This window comes from Oncorhynchus keta, chromosome 21 (genome assembly GCF_023373465.1).
Source record: "Oncorhynchus keta strain PuntledgeMale-10-30-2019 chromosome 21, Oket_V2, whole genome shotgun sequence".
NCBI classification, from domain to species: Eukaryota; Metazoa; Chordata; class Actinopteri; order Salmoniformes; family Salmonidae; genus Oncorhynchus; species Oncorhynchus keta.
The window spans coordinates 43,041,544-43,063,007 of NC_068441.1; the positions used below are offsets into that span (position 1 = coordinate 43,041,544).

At 44.7% G+C, this 21,464-nt stretch overlaps 1 protein-coding gene across 1 annotated transcript in view; it reads right to left on the reverse strand.

Moving 5' to 3' along the window:
• LOC118399713 (plexin-B1-like) overlaps positions 1-21,464 on the reverse strand; it is a 224,498-nt gene that overhangs the window by 162,926 nt on the left and 40,108 nt on the right. Inside the window, 1 exon segment of the mRNA XM_052473962.1 lies at positions 20,113-20,203. The gene's annotated coding sequence lies outside the window, so the exon portion shown is untranslated.

The window sequence follows — 21,464 nt, forward strand, 5'->3', positions numbered from 1 at the left end:
AGTTTTGGCAGCCAAATATGTGTCCTCCTGCTACAACCTGAGGGACAGCCAGTGAAAAGTGCAAAGTAATGTCGATTATATTTCCCATGTCGTTTTGTTTTGTCTTTCATACCACGTCATGTGTCTTCTCAGTCATGTTGACACTGGTCTACTACCATTGCTTTAATGTATTGTTTTTCCCATTAATATGTTGAAGTTGTTGTTAATGATAATCCCATGTCCACTACTACTATTATTATTGATGTTGGTCCCACCATTTATTTATATATCAATATATATTTTATATATATATTTTATTTTGCGATATGAAAACTTTGACAATGTAAGTAATAATGAAATTACCATGTCAATAAAGTCAATTGAATTGAGAGAGAGAGACTGGAGGATAGAGAGAGAGAGAGAGAGACATACAGTGGGGCAAAAAAGTATTTAGTCAGCCACCAATTGTGCAAGTTCTCCCAATTAAAAAGATGAGGCCTGTAATTTTCATCATAGGTAAACTTCAACTATGACAGACAAAATAAGAAGGGGGAAAAAAATCCTGAAAATCACATTGTAGGATTTTTATGAATTTATTTGCAAATTATGGTGGAAATTAAGTATTTGGTCAATAACAAAAGTTTCTCAATACTTTGTTATATACCCTTTGTTGGCAATGACGGAGGTCAAACGTTTTCTGTAAGTCTTCACAAGGTTTTCACACTGTTGCTGGTATTTTGGCCCATTCCTCCATGCAGATCTCCTGTAGAGCAGTGATGTTTTGGGGCTGTTGCTGGGCAACACGGACTTTCAACTCCCTCCAAAGATTTTCTATGGGGTTGAGATCTGGAGACTGGCTAGGCCACTTCAGGACCTTGAAATGCTTCTTACGAAGCCACTCCTTCGTTGCCCGGGCGGTGTGTTTGGGATCATTGTCATGCTAAAAAACCCAGCCACGTTTCATATACAATGCCCTTGTATTCACTCAAAATCTCACGATACATGGCCCCATTCATTATTTCCTTTACACGGATCAGTCGTCCTGGTCCCTTTGCAGAAAAACAGCCCCAAAGCATGATGTTTCCACCACCATGCTTCACAGTAGGTATGGTGTTCTTTGGATGCAACTCAGCATTCTTTGTCCTCCAAACACGACGAGTTGAGTTTTTACCAAAAAGTTATATTTTGGTTTCATCTGACCATATGACATTCTCCCAATCTTCTTCTGGATCATCCAAATGCTCTCTAGCAAACTTCAGACGGGCCTGGACATGGACTGGCTTAAGCAGGGGGACACATCTGGCACTGCAGGATTCCCTGGAGGCGTAGTGTGTTACTGATGGTAGGCTTTGTTACTTTGGTCCCAGCTCTCTGCAGGTCATTCACTAGGTCCCCCGTGTGGTTCTGGGATTTTTGCTCACCATTCTTGTGATCATTTTGACCCCACGGGGTGAGATCTTGCGTGGAGCCCCATGTCTTCCATTCTTCCTAATAATTGCTCCCACAGTTGATTTCTTCAAACCAAGCTGCTTACCTATTGCAGATTCAGTCTTCCCAGCCTGGTGCAGGTCTACAATTTTGTTTCTGGTGTCCTTTGACAGCTCTTTGGTCTTGGCCATAGTGGAGTTTGGAGTGTGACTGTTTGAGGTTGTGGACAGGTGTCTTTTGTACTGATAACAAGTTCAAACAGGTGCCATTAATACAGGTAATGAGTGGAGGACAGAGGAGCCTCTTAAAGAAGCGGTTACATGTCTGTGAGAGCCAGAAATCTTGCTTGTTTGTAGGTGACCAAATACTTATTTTCCACCATAATTTGCAAATAAATTAATAAAAAAATCCTACAATGTGATTTTCTGGATATTTTTTTCTTCTCATTTTGTCTGTCACAGTTGAAGTGGACCTATGATGAAAATTACAGGCCTCATCTTTTTAAGTGGGAGAAGTTGCACAACTGGTGGCTGACTAAATACTTTTTTGCCCCACTGTATATATCAACAAATTGGCACAGGCACTAGAAAAGTCTGCAGCACCCGGCCTCACCCTACGAGCATCTGAAGTCAAATGTCTACTGTTTGCTTCTGATCTGGTGCTTCTGTCACCACCCAAGGAGGGCCTACAGCAGCACCTAGATATTCTGCACAGATTCTGCCAGATCTGGGCCCTGACAGTAAATCTCAGTAAGACCAAAATAATGGTGTTCCAAAAAAGGTGCAGTCGCCAGGACCACAAATACAAATTCCATCTAGACAACATTGCCCTAGAGCACACAAAAAACTATACATACCTTGTCCTAAACATCAGCGCCACAGGTAACTTCCACAAAGCTGTGAATGATGAGACAAGGCAAAAAGGGCATTCTATGTCATCAAAAGGAACACAAAATTCAACACACCAATTAGGATCTGGCTAAAAATACTTGAATCAGACAAAGCCCATTGCCCTTTATGGGTGTGAGGTCTGGGGTCCGCTCACCAACCAAGACTTCACAAAATTGGACAAACACCAAATTGAGACTGCACGCAGAATTCTGCATATATATATATAACTTTATATATTATCTACCTCACTTGCTTTGGCAATGTTAACACGTTTCCCATGCCAATAAAGACCCTTGAATTGAATTGACAGAGGATAGTACGAGAGAGAGAGAGGATAGTAAGAGAGAGAGAGAGAGAGAGAGAGGATAGTAAGAGAGAGAGAGAGAATAGTAAGAGAGAGAGAGAGAGAGAGAGAGAGAGAGAGGATAGTAAGAGAGAGAGAGAGAGAGATAGTAAGAGAGAGAGAGAGAGAGAGAGTAAGAGAGAGCGAGAGGATAGAGAGAGAGAGAGAGAGCGAGAGGATAGTAAGAGAGAGCGAGAGGATAGTAAGAGAGAGAGAGAGAGAGCGAGAGGATAGTAAGAGAGAGAGAGAGAGCGAGAGGATAGTAAGAGAGAGAGAGAGAGCGAGAGGATAGTAAGAGAGAGAGAGAGAGCGAGAGGATAGTAAGAGAGAGAGAGAGAGAGCGAGAGGATAGTAAGAGAGAGAGAGAGAGCGAGAGGATAGTAAGAGAGAGAGAGAGAGCGAGAGGATAGTAAGAGAGAGAGAGAGAGCGAGAGGATAGTAAGAGAGAGAGAGAGAGCGAGAGGATAGAAAGAGAGAGAGAGAGAGCGAGAGGATAGTAAGAGAGAGAGAGAGAGCGAGAGGATAGTAAGAGAGAGAGAGAGAGCGAGAGGATAGTAAGAGAGAGAGAGAGAGCGAGAGGATAGTAAGAGAGAGAGAGAGAGCGAGAGGATAGTAAGAGAGAGAGAGAGCGAGAGGATAGTAAGAGAGAGAGAGAGAGCGAGAGGATAGTAAGAGAGAGGGAGAGAGCGAGAGGATAGTAAGAGAGAGAGAGAGAGAGAGCGAGAGGATAGTAAGAGAGAGAGAGAGAGAGAGCGAGAGGATAGTAAGAGAGAGAGAGAGAGAGAGAGCGAGAGGATAGTAAGAGAGAGAGAGAGAGAGAGAGAGAGAGGATAGAAAGAGAGAGAGAGAGAGAGAGAGAGAGAGGATAGTAAGAGAGAGAGAGAGAGAGAGAGCGAGAGGATAGTAAGAGAGAGAGAGAGAGAGAGCGAGAGGATAGTAAGAGAGAGAGAGAGAGAGAGCGAGAGGATAGTAAGAGAGAGAGAGAGAGAGAGCGAGAGGATAGTAAAATAGAGAGAGAGAGAGCGAGAGGATAGTAAGAGAGAGAGAGCGAGAGGATAGTAGCGAGAGAGAGCGAGAGGATAGTAGAGAGAGAGAGCGAGAGGATAGTAAGAGAGAGAGCGAGAGGATAGTAAGAGAGAGAGAGCGAGAGGATAGTAAGAGAGAGAGAGCGAGAGGATAGTAAGAGAGAGAGAGCGAGAGGATAGTAAGAGAGAGAGAGCGAGAGGATAGTAAGAGAGAGAGAGCGAGAGGATAGTAAGAGAGAGAGAGCGAGAGGATAGTAAGAGAGAGAGAGCGAGAGGATAGTAAGAGAGAGAGAGCGAGAGGATAGTAAGAGAGAGAGAGCGAGAGGATAGTAAGAGAGAGAGAGCGAGAGGATAGTAAGAGAGAGAGAGCGAGAGGATAGTAAGAGAGAGAGAGCGAGAGGATAGTAAGAGAGAGAGAGCGAGAGGATAGTAAGAGAGAGAGAGCGAGAGGATAGTAAGAGAGAGAGAGAGCGAGAGGATAGTAAGAGAGAGAGAGCGAGAGGATAGTAAGAGAGAGAGAGCGAGAGGATAGTAAGAGAGAGAGAGCGAGAGGATAGTAAGAGAGAGAGAGCGAGAGGATAGTAAGAGAGAGAGAGCGAGAGGATAGTAAGAGAGAGAGAGCGAGAGGATAGTAAGAGAGAGAGACGCACAGGAAGACCAAGAAAATGAAAGAAAAACAGAAAGACTGAGCAATTGAAGACTGAATTATCATGATAACAATAAATTGAACAATAAATTCATCACATTAATGTGCACCAGTTAGTTTTTCTTACGTCACCCTTAAAACTACTACTTGAATATTGTAGCTATCAATTGTCCAGTTAGCAATAGCCCATATTAACAGACTTCATATCAAACAAGCATTTCGCTACACTCACATTAACATCTGCTAAGCATGTGTATGTGACAAATAAAATTTGATTTGATTTGAAACGTCACATTCCTTTAGGCCACTAATCATTATTATCGATATCAGAAAAATGTCCTCGATAAATAGTCAGTTCGGTCTGTATCAATCATTTTCAGTTTATCATCCCAGCTCTAGTGTATGAGAAGAGGGGGGTTCTTATTCCTTCTGTTCCAATCAGCTCTATTTAAAACACAATAGACACCGCTCCAGCACCCCAGCCCCCGACTGCTGACCACAAATAGGACTCTGTGTGTGTGGAGGTTTGGTGGGATGTTGGAAGCTTAAAGAAAAGGGGAGCGGGGAGCGCACATGCACACACACAACCACAAATGTAAACCTACCCACACAGACACAGTATGGACCTCGGTCCCCACAGGGTCACTATAACCTCATGTAGACACAGATGATTTGTCACACTCTTTTCTGGTAACACTGATGGGCAGATCTAGAAGGGGCATTGATCCACACCCACCCACCTACCTGGACATGCCATGCTATCTACCTATATACACAAGCCTGGACATGCCATGCTATCTACCTATATACACAAGCCTGGACATGCCATGCTATCTACCTATATACACAAGCCTGGACATGCCATGCTATCTACCTATATACACAAGCCTGGACATGCCATGCTATCTACCTATATACACAAGCCTGGACATGCCATGCTATCTACCTATATACACAAGCCTGGACATGCCATGCTATCTACCTATATACACAAGCCTGGACATGCCATGCTATCTACCTATATACACAAGCCTGGACATGCCATGCTATCTACCTATATACACAAGCCTGGACATGCCATGCTATCTACCTATATACACAAGCCTGGACATGCCATGCTATCTACCTATATACACAAGCCTGGACATGCCACGCTATCTAACTATATACACTAGCCTGGACATGCCACGCTATCTACCTATATACACTAGCCTGGACATGCCATGCTATCTACCTATATACACTAGTCTGGACATGCCATGCTATCTACCTATATACACTAGTCTGGACATGCCATGCTATCTAACTATATACACTAGCCTAGACATGCCATGCTATCTAACTATATACACTAGCCTGGACATGCCATCTAACTATATACACTAGCCTGGACATGCCATGCTATCTAACTATATACACTAGCCTGGACATGCCATCTAACTATATACACTAGCCTGGACATGCCATCTAACTATATACACTAGTCTGGACATGCCATGCTATCTACCTATATACACTAGCCTGGACATGCCATGCTATCTACCTATATACACCAGTCTGGACATGCTGTCTAACTATATACACCAGTCTGGACATGCCATCTAACTATACACTAGCCTGGACATGCCATCTAACTATATACACTAGCGTGGACATGCCATCTAACTATACACTAGCCTCGACATGCCATCTGACTATACATACACTAGCCTCGACATGCTATCTAACTATACTCTGTTTGGACATGCCATCTGACTATACACTAGCCTGGACATGCCATCTAACTATATACACTAGCCTGGACATGCCATCTAACTATATACACTAGCCTGGACATGCCATCTAACTATATATACTAGCCTGGACATGCCATCTAACTATATACACTAGCCTGGACATGCCATCTGACTATATACACTAGCCTGGACATGCCATCTAACTATATACACTAGCCTGGACATGCCATCTGACTATACACTAGCCTGGACATGCCATCTAACTATATACACTAGCCTGGACATGCCATCTGACTATATACACTAGCCTGGACATGCCATCTAACTATATACACTAGCCTGGACATGCCATCTGACTATATACACTAGCCTGGACATGCCATCTAACTATATACACTAGCCTGGACATGCCATCTGACTATATACACTAGCCTGGACATGCCATCTCACTATATACACTAGCCTGGACATGCCATCTGACTATATACACTAGCCTGGACATGCCATCTAACTATACACTAGCCTGGACATGCCATCTGACTATATATACTAGCCTGGACATGCCATCTAACTATACACTAGCCTGGACATGCCATCTGACTATATATACTAGCCTGGACATGCCATCTAACTATACACTAGCCTGGACATGCCATCTGACTATATATACTAGCCTGGACATGCCATCTAACTATATACACTAGCCTGGACATGCCATCTGACTATATACACTAGCCTGGACATGCCATCTAACTATACACTAGCCTGGACATGCCATCTGACTATATACACTAGCCTGGACATGCCATCTAACTATATACACTAGCCTGGACATGCCATCTGACTATATACACTAGCCTGGACATGCCATCTGACTTAGCCTTGAGCTAAGCCCATCTCCCGACTAGCCGAAGAGGCCCAACAATACCTCTTTTGCCAATTGGCCTGGACCCTTTACTGCCGACACGGAGCCCCGCCGATCCATCACGACTGGTCCGCCGACATAATCGTCCGAGGTGGTTTCAACAGGCTTTTTCGTTGCGACATCGCCAAAGATCCATCTGCTGGCCAAGGCCCGCGAGCTTTCTGAAACGCTGTGTCTCCAGCTCACCCAGCGCACTAGAGCTCCTGTAGCATACTCCTGGGCTACAATTACCCGGGCCCACGACCGGTCTGTCGATGTCACCGCAAGAAGAGGAATAAACAGACTCACCCCATCGCGACGTCCCCAAAGGTTAGCTCTCTAGCCCTCGCTATCTCCCTGCTTGCTAATTCGGCCTGCTAACGGTTAGCTTGTCTAGCCCGGGCCTACGAACTGTTAGCTTGTTAGCACAGGCCTGCTAACCATCTGGCTCACTGCGTTCTAAACACTCTGAACCCATTTACTTTCTATCTCTCTTTGATTTTTATTTTGTTTATACCTTCCGGAAACCTGCCTCACCCACTGTGATACGGAATCGCTATCACCTTTAATTTTTATTTTATTTTTATGACACACTCAAGAACCTCCAGACGCTAACCAGCTAACTAGCTATTTAGTCATTGTTAGTTTTAAAAAAAAAAAAAAACCTGGATAACACTCGCCAGCCCAGCTTCCCTGCCCATCCACCGCTGCCCCCTGGACACTGATCTCTTGGCTACATAGCTGACGCACGCTGGACTGTCCATTAATCACGGTACTCCATTCTGCTTGTTTGTTTTATCTGTCGACCCAGTTGCCTAGTCAACGCCATTTTACCTGCTGTTTGTTGTGCTAGCTGATTAGCCTCGCCTACTGTTTTTAGCTAGCTTTCCCAATTCAACACCTGTGATTACTGTATGCCTCGCTGTATGTCTCTCCCAAATGTCAATATGCCTTGTATACTGTTGTTCAGGTTAGTTATCATTGTTTTAGTTCACAATGGAGCCCCTAGATCCACTCTGCATACCCCTGTTACCTCCTTTGTCCCACCCCCCACACATGCGGTGACCTCACCCATTACAACCAGCATGTCCAGAGATACAACCTCTCTCATCATCACCCAGTGCCTGGGCTTACCTCCGCTGTACCCGCACCCCACCATACCCCTGTCTGCGCATTATGCCCTGAATATATTCTACCATGCCCAGAAACCTGCTCCTCTTATCCTCTGCCCCCAACGCTCTAGGCGACCAGTTTTGATAGCCTTTAGCCGCACCCTCATACTACTCCTTCTCTGTTCCGCGGGTGATGTGGAGGTAAACCCAGGCCCTGCATGTCCCCAGGTACCCTCATTTGTTGACTTCTGTGATCGAAAAGTCTTGGTTTTATGCATGTCAACATCAGAAGCCTCCTCCCTAAGTTTGTTTTACTCACTGCTTTAGCACACTCTGCTAACCCTGATGTCCTTGCCGTGTCTGAATCCTGGCTCAGGAAGGCCACCAAAAATTCAGAGATTTCCATACCCAACTATAACATCTTCCGTCAAGATAGAACTGCCAAAGGGGGCGGAGTCGCAGTCTACTGCAGAGATAGCCTGCAAAGTAATGTCATACTTTCCAGGTCCATACCCAAACAGTTTGAACTACTAATTTTGAAAATTACTCTCTCCAGAAACAAGTCTCTCACTGTTGCCGCCTGCTACCGACCCCCGTTAGCTCCCAGCTGTGCCCTGGACACCATTTGTGAATTGATCGCCCCCATCTAGCTTCAGAGTTTGTCCTGTTAGGTGACCTAAACTGGGATATGCTTAACACCCCGGCAGTCCTACAATCTAAGCTAGATGCCCTCAATCTCACGCAAATCATCAAGGAACCCACCAGGTACAACCCTAACTCTGTAAACAAGGGCACCCTCATAGACGTCATCCTGACCAACTGGCCCTCCAAATATACCTCCGCTGTCTTCAACCAGGATCTCAGCGATCACTGCCTCATCGCCTGTATCCGCCACGGAGCCGCAGTCAAACGACCACCCTCATCACTGTCAAACGCTCCCTAAAACACTTCTGTGAGCAGGCCTTTCTAATCGACCTGGCCCGTGTATCCTGGAAGGACATTGACCTCATCCCGTCAGTTGAGGATGCCTGGTCATTCTTTAAAAGTAACTTCCTCACCATTTTGGATAAGCATGCTCCGTTCAAAAATGCAGAACCAAGAACAGATACAGCCCTTGGTTCACTCCAGACCTGACTGCCCTCGACCAGCACAAAAACATCCTGTGGCGGACTGCAATAGCATCGAATAGCCCCGTGATATGCAACTGTTCAGGAAGTCAGGAACCAATACACGCAGTCAGTCAGGAAAGCTAAGGCCAGCTTCTTCAGGCAAAAGTTTGCATCCTGTAGCTCCAACTCCAAAAAGTTCTGGGACACTGTGAAGTCCATGGAGAACAAGAGCACCTCCTCCCAGCTGCCCACTGCACTGAGGCTAGGAAACACGGTCTCCACCGATAAATCCATGATTATCGAAAACTTCAATAAGCACTTCTCAACGGCTGGCCATGCCTTCCGCCTGGCTACTCCAACCTCGGCCAACAGCTCCGCCCCCCCCGTAGTTCCTCACCCAAGCCTCTCCAGGTTCTCCTTTACCCAAATCCAGATAGCAGATGTTCTGAAAGAGCTGCAAAACCTGGACCCGTACAAATCAGCTGGGCTTGACAATCTGGACCCGCTATTTCTGAAACTATCTGCCGCCATTGTCGCAACCCCCTATTACCAGCCTGTTCAACCTCTCTTTCATATCGTCTGAGATCCCCAAGGATTGAAAGCTGCCGCAGTCATCCCCTCTTCAAAGGAGGAGACACCCTGGACCCAAACTGCTATAGACCTATATCCATCCTGCCCTGCCTATCTAAGGTCTTCGAAAGCCAAGTCAACAAACAGGTCACTGACCATCTCGAATCCCACCGTACCTTCTCCGCTGTGCAATCTGGTTTCCGAGCCGGTCACGGGTGCACCTCAGCCACACTCAAGGTACTAAATGATATCATAACCGCCATCGATAAAAGACAGTACTGTGCAGCAGTCTTCATCGACCTCGCCAAGGCTTTCGACTCTGTCAATCACCAAATTCTTATCGGCAGACTCAACAGCCTCGGTTTTTCGGATGACTGCCTTGCCTGGTTCACCAATTACTTTGCAGACAGAGTTCAGTGTGTCAAATCAGAGGGCATGCTGTCCGGTCCTCTGGCAGTCTCTATGGGGGTGCCACAGGGTTCAATTCTCGGGCCGACTCTTTTCTCTGTATATATCAATGATGTTGCTCTTGCTGCGGGCGATTCCCTGATCCACCTCTACGCAGACGACACCATTCTATATACTTTCGGCCCGTCATTGGACACTGTGCTATCAAACCTCCAAACGAGCTTCAATGCCATACAGCACTCCTTCCGTGGCCTCCAACTGCTCTTAAACGCGAGTAAAACCAAATGCATGCTTTTCAACCGATCGCTGCCTGCACCCGCATGCCCGACTAGCATCACCACCCTGGATGGTTCCAACCTTGAATATGTGGACATCTATAAGTACCTAGGTGTCTGGCTAGACTGCAAACTCTCCTTCCAGACTCACATCAAACATCTCCAATCAAAAATCAAATCCAGAGTCGGCTTTCTATTCCGCAACAAAGCCTCCTTCACTCACGCTGCCAAGCTTACCCTAGTAAAACTGACTATCCTACCGATCCTCGACTTCGGCGATGTCATCTACAAAATGGCTTCCAACACTCTACTCAGCAAACTGGATGCAGTCTATCACAGTGCCATCCGTTTTGTCACTAAAGCACCTTATACCACCCACCACTGCGACTTGTATGCTCTAGTCGGCTGGCCCTCACTACATATTCGTCGCCAGACCCACTGGCTCCAGGTCATTTACAAGTCCATGCTAGGTAAAGCTCCGCCTTATCTCAGTTCACTGGTCACGATGGCAACACCCATCCGTAGCACGCGCTCCAGCAGGTGTATCTCACTGATCATCCCTAAAGCCAACACCTCATTTGGCCGCCTTTCGTTCCAGTACTCTGCTGCCTGTGACTGGAACGAATTGCAAAAATCGCTGAAGTTGGAGACTTTTATCTCCTCACCAACTTCAAACATCAGCTATCCGAGCAGCTAACCGATCGCTGCAGCTGTACATAGTCTATAGGTAAATAGCTCACCCTTTTTCACCTACCTCATTCCCATACTGTTTTTATACTGTTTTTATTTATTTACTTTTCTGCTCTTTTGCACACCAATATCTCTACCTGTACATGCCCATCTGATCATTTATCACTCCAGTGTTAATCTGCAAAATTGTATTATTCGCCTACCTCCTCATGCCTTTTGCACACATTGTATATAGACTGCCCATTTTTTTCTACTGTGTTATTGACTTGCTAATTGTTTACTCCATGTGTAACTCTTGTCTGTTCACACTGCTATGCTTTATCTTGGCCAGGTCGCAGTTGCAAATGAGAACTTGTTCTCAACTAGCCTACCTGGTTAAATAAAGGTGAAATAAAAAAATAAAAAAAAATATATACACTAGCCTGGACATGCCATCTAACTATATATACTAGCCTGGACATGCCATCTAACTATATATACTAGCCTGGACATGCCATCTAACTATATACACTAGCCTGGACATGCCATCTGACTATATACACTAGCCTGGACATGCCATCTGACTATATACACTAGCCTGGACATGCCATCTAACTATATACACTAGCCTGGATATGCCATCTAACTATACTGTGTTTGGACATGCTATCTAACTAGCATGTCCAGACAGTGTATATCTAACTATACACCGTCCTGCCAGGCCATGCCACATAGCTGAAGTAACCACTGTGGACATATCATTCACACCAACATGCTAAAGTAGACTGTTGGTTTCTCTATACACCATTTTTTAGAAAGTAAATGACTATTAATGTGTTGATCAGAGCTTTCAAAGGGATTTTGAGGAGGGTTCTATGAAAAGTAATTCTGGCACTGGACAACGATGAAGAGAGGCTACGTTCTCCTAAAGCAGACCCTTGGATCTTTGTGTTAAAAAAGAAAGAAATAAAGTCCGGTAACAGATGCTGAGACTGATAATTACACACATTTTTTGGCCCACCTTCTGCTCCTCCAATTCCCTAGTGTCTTCATTAATCTCTTCACCGCGGTGCAGCCTCGTTAGGAGAGCCTTGTTCAGCAGTCCATGAGATACAATCAAAGACGGTATTCATAACAGCGTATCAACACACTGAAAACAGTCCAGATTCCTGACCAGCCATGACAAAATAATGTCTGCACACCCAACTGCCCCAAATCCCCGTTGCCTTTATTATCAGGTAGAAACAACCCTTGGCATGGCACTATGACAGCTACCCACCTCACTCACACGGGCCATTTTCACATACAGTAAATCAAACTAATAAAACTTAATTACGGCTTCCTGAAGTCCTCATATGACCCAGGTTGAGTGGCCCATAAGTATTCATATGACCCTCTCTAATTGGAGAGGCCTGTCTGAGGCTAGAGCATGGAGCAAGAGGGGACATGTCCCAATTTGTCAACTTGCATTAACTCCCCATGAGAATAGCAGAGTGAGTGAGTGTGTGTTTATTTGTGTCCAGGCTAAGTACTTGGGGACCTGCGTCCATTACTGATCAGGCCCATGTTTGTATAACTATAGCGCTGTACCTGTAGGGATTCCCCAGTCAGCCGGAGACCATTACTGATCAGGCCCATGTTTGTATAACTATAGCGCTGTACCTGTGGGGATTCCCCAGTCAGCCGGAGACCATTACTGATCAGGCCCATCTTTGTATAACTATAGCACTGTAACTGTGGGGATTCCCCAGTCAGCCGGAGACCATTACTGATCAGGCCCATGTTTGTATAACTATAGCGCTGTACCTGTGGGGATTCCCCAGTCAGCCGGAGACCATAGATCTTCTGCACATTCTAGCTCTCCTTTTAACAGCTTGGTTTCTCTTGATTAGGTTCTCTCTCTGACCGTCTCTCGCTTTGTCCTTATGTCCCTGTCTTTCATTGTATTTTTACTGTCTACAATTGTCTTAGCCTTGCCCCTCTTTCTCGCACTCCCTCCCTCCTGCGTCTCTGCTTCTTCCTCAGTCTTTCTCCCCATGTACTCTCCTCCGTCGATCTCCGGGGTGAGGATGGATGGAGAGGGAAGGAAGTAAAGATTGGGTAATGAGAGAAGAGGTGAACGTCAGGATCAAGATTGAGGGGAAAGACTAAATAAATCTAGATTTTCTGAAGACCACTGAAAAATGCCCCAATATCATCAGGCCGTCTACAGTTGAAGTCGAAGGTTTACATAAACTTAGGTTGGAGTCATTAAAACTTGTTTTACAACCACTCCACACATTTCTTGTTTACAAACTATAGTTTTGGCAAGTCGGTTAGGACATCTACTTTGTGAATGACAAGTAATTTTACCTACTATTGTTATTATGGGCGGCAGCGTAGCCTAGTGGTTAGAGCGTTGGACTAGTAACCGGAAGGTTGCGAGTTCAAACCCCCGAGCTGACACGGTACAAATCTGTCGTTCTGCCCCTGAACTTGCCTGGTTAAATAAAGGTAAAATCAAAAAAAATTTTTTTTTTTTAAATTAACAGAGATTATTTCACTTATAATTGACTGTATCACCATTCCAGTGGGTCAGAAGTTTACATACACTAAGTTGACTGTGCCGTTAAACAGCTTGGAAAATTCCAGAAATTGATGTCATGGCTTTAGAAGCTTCTGATAGGCTAATTGACATCATTTGGGTCAATTGGAGGTGTACCTGTGAACGTATTTCAAGGCCTACCTTCAAACTCAGTGTCTCTTTGCTTGACATCATGGGAAAATCAAAAGAAATCAGCCAAGACCTACACAAGTCTGGTTCATCCTTGGGAGCAATTTCCAAACACCTGAAGGTACCACATTCATCTGTACAAACAATAGTATGCAAGTATAAACACCATGGGACCACGCAGCAGTCATACCACTCAGAAAGGAGTTCTGTCTCCTAGAGATGAACGTACTTTGGTGCAAAAAGTGCAAATTCATCCCAGAACAACAGCAATCCTTGTGAAGATGCTGGAGGAAACCGGTACAAAAGTATCTATATCCACAGTAAAACGAGTCCTATATCGACATAACCTGAAAGGCCGCTCAGCAAGGAAGAAGCCACTGCTCCAAAACCGCCATTAAAAAGCCAGACTACGGTTTGCAACTGCACATGGGGACAAAGATCGTACTTTTTGGAGAAATGTCCTCTGGACTGATGAAACAAAAATATAACTGTTTGGCCATAATGACCATCATTATGTTTGGAGGAAAAAGGGGGAGGCTTGCAAGCCGAAGAACACCATCCCAACCGTGAAGCACGTGGGTGGCAGCATCATGTTGTGGGGGTGCTTTGCTGCAGGAGGGACTGGTGCAATTCACAAAATAGATGGCATCATGAGGTAGGGGAAATGTTGTGGATATATTGAAGCAACATCTAAAACAATTAACTAATTGTTTAGGGATATATACATTATTGATTACTGTATATAGAGAAAATGCTACAGTTTTCTTTTAAGACACATTTAACATTCATTATTTAATTTCCCATGGAGAACATTCCAGATAAATATTTTAAGCTCAACCAAAACAGACTAGAAAGTCTTCATAGATCCGCACAGCCCTAAAACAACAAAGACCAACCCACAAACAAATAAACCAAGGCGAACAAAACCACAGCGGTCGTTCTGCAAGGTCGGGACATTTTCCCATATTAATACATTTGAATAGCAAAACCAACCACAATGCAAGCTGTGACCCAGTTGAGCTGCCAAGGGCACAATCCAACCCCTATCGAAGTATTTCTGGAGTAACATTTGAACATATGTAGGAAGCTAAATCAGAAAGAAATGGCTGAATGAACAGCTGAATAGCTCATACAGTGTTAAACTACTAGATGTCTTACAGAGTTCCAGGACTGGACCCTGGATGCATTAATCCAAATCCTCAAGAGACTGTACTGTATGTTAAGTGGCTTTCACACTACACAATATCTGCCATGAATTTCATATTTGGTACATCTCATTCTTAGGAAGTCCAGGTCATTTCCAAATGAATATCTGGGCAAAATATGAGCAATGTGAATGAACACACAGAAAAAGGTGTGGACACCCCTTCAAAATAAGTAGATTTGGCTATTTCAGCGACGAGTTGTGCTGAGATGCAGGTCTGCACACCCCTGTTGTACTGCTCCTATGTCTGTTTGGGGTCCGCCTGTTAGCTTGTACCATTCTTGCCATACTGCTTCGACCCCTTTCATCAACCAGCTGTTTTCGCCCCCAGGACTGCCGCTGACTGGATGTTTTGTTTGTCGCGCCAGTCTCTGTGAACTCTAGACACTGTCGTGTGTCAAAAGTCCAGGAGGACAGCCTTTTCTGAGATACTGGACTCGCCGTGCCGGTCACCGACGATCATGCCACACTCAAAGTTGCTTAGTTTTACCCATTCTAACGTTCAGGCCTCAATGCCCGTCTGCCTGCTTTATATAGCAAGCAAAGGCCACATGACTCTCTGTCTGTAGGAGCGATCCATTTTCATGAACGGGGTGGTGCACACAAAAATAAATGGGTAGGTGAGCGTATACCATAATACATGAGATTTAGCAGAAGTTTTTATCCAAAGCAACTTAGCCATGCGTGAATACATTTACATCTATACGGTGCGTTCGGAAAGTATTCAGACCCTTCACTTTTTCCACATTTTGTTACGTTACAGCCTTATTATAAAATGTATTAAATGGTTTTTCCTAAACCTTCACACAATACCCCATCATGACAAAGCGAAAATAGGTTCAGACATTTGTGCAAATTAATATAATTATGGAATGGAAGAAGTTTATAATCACCAAGACTCATCCTAGAGCTGGCCGCCTGGCCAAAATGAGTAATTGAGGGAGAAGTATCTTGGTCAGGGAGGTGAACCCGATGGTCACTCTGACAGAGCTCCATAGTTCCTCTGTGGAAACGGGAGAACCTTCCAGAAGGACAACCATCTCTGCAGCACTCCGCCAATCAGGCCTGTATGGTAGAGTGGGAAGATGGAAGGCACTCTTATGTAAAAAGGCATCCTACAGCCAGCTTGGAGTTTGCCAAAAGGCACCTAACGACTCTCAGACCATGAGAAACAAGATTCTCTGGTCTGATCAAACTGAGATTGACCTCTTTGGCCTGAATGCCAACAGTCACATCTGGAGGAAGCCTGGCACCATCCCTACGGTAAAGCATGAGGGTGGCAGCATCATGCTGTGGGGATGTTTTTCAGCTGCATGGACTGGGAGGCTACTCAGGATCGAAGGAAACATGAACGGAGCAAAGTACAGAGATATCCTTGATGAAAACTTGCTCTAGTGCGCTCAGTACCTCAGATTAGAGTGAAGGTTCACCTTCCAACAGGACAACGACCCTAAGCACACAGCCAAGACAACTCAGGAGTGGCTTTGGGGCAAGTCTGAATGTCGTCGAGTCGCCAAGCCAGAGCCCGGACTTGAACCCGATCTAACATCTCCGGAGAGGCTTGAAAATAGCTGTGCAGTGACGCTCCCCATCCAATCTGACAAGTTTGAGAGGATCTGCAGAGAAGAATGAGAGAAACTCCCCAAATACAGGTGTGCCAAGCTTGTAGCGTCATACCCAAGAAGACTCTAGGCTGTAATCGCTGCCCACGGTGCTTCAAAAAAGTACTGAGTAAAGGGTCTGAATACATATGTAAAAACATATTTTTATTTTTAATACATTTGCAAAAATGTCTAAAAACTGTTTTTTGTTTTGTCATATGGTATTGTGTGTAGATTGATGAGGGGGGGGAAACGATTTTAATCCATTTTAGAATAGGCTGTAACGTAAAATGTGGGAAAAGGGGTCTGAATAGTTTCCGAATGCACTGTAGGTGACCCAAGCAGGAATGCGAAACCTTTGGTGCTGCAAGTGCTTTGCTCTACCAACTGAGACACTATGGTCTAACAACTGGCAACACAGAAATGGTTCTATGCGAGCCGTTTCAGGGCTGGCCCAACCGTACACACAGTTGTAAAACTGTCATGGGATTGACCCAGTTCTACCATTTCAAAGCCTTTCTTTGACAGTGCAGGATATTTAAGTCCACCGCATCAAAGGTGAGGAACCAAATCTTAAAACACTAACCCTCCCATGTCTAATACGCTGTAGAATGTTCTGTACTTGAGCAACGGAGCATTAGACACAATACATTATTGATAAAGGTCTCCTCTACAGCCCTGGAGCATCAACAGTAGGCCATGTGAATGTCACAGAAACAATCAAGTGGTGACTACGATTCCAGACTGTTTCTGCGGAGCGGGAAGAAGAGAGGGATGGATGGAGGTGACATTGGATGACAGGGGACGGAGGACGACCTCTGAAGGAGTTTTACCTCTCCCTCCCTTTCTTAGATTTGACCAAATGCATTATAGCCGAACATCGTTTGTTAGACGGAGATTAAAAGGGACATGATTTGATTACTTCTGCCTGCTTGTTATGAATACTGCTCCGTCGCTGAAGGAAAGTCACCTTACTCTACAAAGAGACTATGTAGATCGAGACTGCTGAATATTAACTCTTTCAGGTGTGAATATGGTCATGCAGAAAGACATGGCTGAAGGCAAAGCAGAATAAAACAATTTTAGGCTAATTTCTTCAAGGTTTTGTTGCAGAGACCTGAAGGCAAGGGTCGTAGCAATACTAACGTCAGTGAAAGTGTGTGTGTGTGTGTGTGTGTGTGTGTGTGTGTGTGTGTGTGTGTGTGTGTGTGTGTGTGTGTGTGTGTGTGTGTGTGTGTGTGTGTGTGTGTGTGTGTGTGTTTACACAAGTCTGAGTGCCGAAGTGGTTTGGTATTTGTTCCTTTAGGCTTGGTTTCAAAACTGCCTGCCATGGTCAGTTTGGAGTTGAACAGGACTGCCAAACAAGGAACAAAGCTGCAATCATGGCTCTTAGCATGGAGACCAGTTACACAAAATTACATTTTAAATCAATAGACCTGACTGAAACAATACATGGTGAGTAGACTGAGCAGATTGAGAGCCGCCATACTTTGCATCTCATTTCCCTACCCCTCAAATCACAGGACACAGTTCAGAACAACACATTCCCATATCTGCTGTACCTTAATAACATAATTGATCGTATCTATTCTCTCTCATAGTATATGTACTGTTGCTGATGGTTCCTAAAAGACCAATCCTAAAGTAAATTGTGCAATGGGTTTTGAATGACACCATTACACGGTCTGATTGTTATAGCACTGTGGTTATATTAGTGTCTAGACCAGGTGTGTGATGTTCAGGGAGTCTCTGCTGGGGGTAAAATTCAGGCAGGCACCTCCCCTGTAGTGTGGCTGCTGGTTTCCTGTCTTCCCTGTCTGATCATTTCCCTGTAATATGGGTGTCTGTGAGAGAGATGAGCAGCTGGCTAAAACAAACTGAGGCAGGGCACCAGAAGAGCTGCTGGACGTGGGGAGGCCCCAGCAGTCAACCAAAACACCACTCCCTCAAGAAATCACTGTGTGTGTGTGTGTGTGTGTGTGTGTGTGTGTGTGTGTGTGTGTGTGTGTGTGTGTGTGTGTGTGTGTGTGTGTGTGTACATAGTTACCATAAAATCAGTCCCCTCCCAGACAAATCCCAGTGAAAATGTAGACAATAATAAGACACTCAGGAGGCACACACTCCAAGGCCACAGGAGGTACTGTTTAAACAGAGCTCAAATCACAGGCTTGGCTGAGGGCTGCTACAGCCATAGGGAACATACTGAGAGGTAAGGGAACTAATGGAGACAAAAGGTTACTCCGTGAAAATCTGCGACAACGAGCCACTGACAAATGTCTGCTTTAAGTTTCCTGGAGGTTTTCTGCGATTCCGGAGCATTTGTCTAACCGGGTAACGAGAAAGACTAATAGCGGAAAAGGGTTTACTAAAGTGAGAACAAAGTGTTTCTGACACGGTGACAACTGTTGCCTTAGAATAGAGGGAGTCCAAAGGGTGCTGATGAAAAGGGTCTGAACGGCCGGTGTGTTTCCCCAACGTTTCCTCAACGTTTCCTCAATGTTTGCCTTTTGTGTGAAAAGGTTTAATAATGGGGTAAGGACAGAAATAAAAAGATGGGAATAAAACAGATATGGTTGTTGTGACAATGGTTGCTGTGACAATGGTGGTTGCTTTGCCACAAGGGCCACGAGGAGAGGTTAGTGGAGGAGTAAACAGCTCACACACACACACAACGACACTCCTTCCTCGTACGCACCCACCCCCCAGCTTCAATCCTACCCCTCCACTTCCTCCCCCCCTTCACCCACCCGGCCGGCCTGGGAAGAAATAGTCCCTGATCCGATTCCACAACGTAATCGAAAAACTGGGCTTTGTGGGAGCTAGTGCTCCTAGCTGGCAAAGTGGCAACTTGGACTGGGTGGAATCAAAGGGGGATCAAGAGGAGAGTTTACATAACCAAGGTCAGCATGGGAGGAAGAAATAAAATAATCCTTGGCTGGGCCAAAAAAGGCGAAGAGGAGAAGGAAAGCTAACCAAAGGGAAATATGAAAACAAACGGATAAAAGCTACTGTAGGAGGGCCCTTTGGTCCTCAAAGCGGCCAAATCCTCTGGTTTGGGGAGGTAATTGGGACCAGACGTCGACACTTGGAATAGCTGCTGAATGCGTTGGGGTGCGGTCGATGGAAGTGGACTTGTCACCAGAGGGTGGAAAACTCCAATCCCAAGCCCTGAGCTATTTGCATAATTAAGATGAGTTAGAGAGAATGTCTAGAAAGTCAAAACGATTATTCCTGTTGCCACATTGGGCACTGCCCTCTTTAAAATAAGACTATCTACCTAGATAAATGTCCAAAATCGTCTTCAGGATGATCTGGGCAGGATGTCTGCTCACTCCTTTCTACGTGTGACAGTGAACTTACGTAGATCGTTTTTAAGACCAAATGGAGAAACGGTGGATGGCTATGACATGTTTTGTGTGAGCATACCGTTCCATTCCCAGTGTTCCTTCCTGTCAGTCATGCACCCATATCAGAAACAGACAAAGACTTAGGGTTCTTACCTGTAGAAATACAAGTCCTACTGTTCCTTCGCTGACATCGCAAACATCCCAGAATTCCACTTGCTGTTCCCCCATGTACACCAGTCCAAACCTGAAGAAGGAGAAGAGAGGAGATTAAAATCAACAAGACGATGATGCTGAAAACATGGAAAGAAAATATTTTACAGGTCTGCACTACCAGTGGATAAGCATGTAAGAAAACAGAAGTAAAAATAAATGCATTTAGTTAAGTGAAAGTACTTGATACTAGGCTACAGAATATCCTATTATGAATACATTATCATATTGCTAAAAGACTCAGAAGAGCAATCACTTGAAGGCTGCTACATATGCAATTATATGCTAATGATCTTTCTCCGACTGGCCGGAGCTGAACTTATGGAATTCTTTAGCTTGAGTCATACAATCGCCATCATTATTCATGCTGCCCGGTGAGGCCTACAGGATTAGGTCAAGGCAGCCTTTGTCAGAGGTGCTACTAAGATAATTTTGACGATTTTCCAAAGACAAGAGATTTCTTAAATTATCTTGGATTAATTCTGACCATTTTGAGGAAGTGTATACTGGCTACGGCATCTAAACATTAACAAACAGCACTATTGATGCTTTTTTTCTCATTTTTCAAGTGAAGGTCTTTTAAGGGTGCCAGCCGAACTGAAGCATGCATGCTGATGCCTTAACGGGGCCCATTGTCGTGCTTTTAAAGAGACTCCCACACGACATGGTCAGAGAATTACTGGACATAGAGTTATAAGCGGGTCAATAACCAGTTAGGAATAAGTGTAGACATTAAATAAATCATGCAGAGAAAACAGATTAGTCCAGAGTAAATGTCAGTAATTAAACTGATTTCGCAACGCCAAACAAAAATGGATCAAAGACCGACCAGACGAAACAACTTCAAAGGTGGTTTACCAAACCCAGCTTAAATGGGATATTCAACAGGAAAAGTACCTATGTCTAAGTACAGTAACGTACACACAAATATATGTTTTGAGCAAAATAGGTATTTATTTTTTTAAACACAAGTACAAACTTCATGGAGTAGGACATTCAAGGAGGCCTGATGGTGCCCACTGATGTCATTGGCCTCCCCCCAATAGAGAACAAGGAGGACCCCCCCCCCGCCACACACACCACGTCAGAGTACACCTGGACCACCTATTGAGATGTGCCTTTTGTTAAGTAAAATCAGGTGATATGAGCTGAAAAGGTGACTGGAGTAGGACTTTAAGCTTATTCCCAGACTAAAAATCACATTGTGCACCTTGACAATGCATCTTAGGTGATTGTAAGGAATGTTATTCACTTCTGCAAAGGAGTTCAAAAAGACAGCTATTGTTAAATCAAAT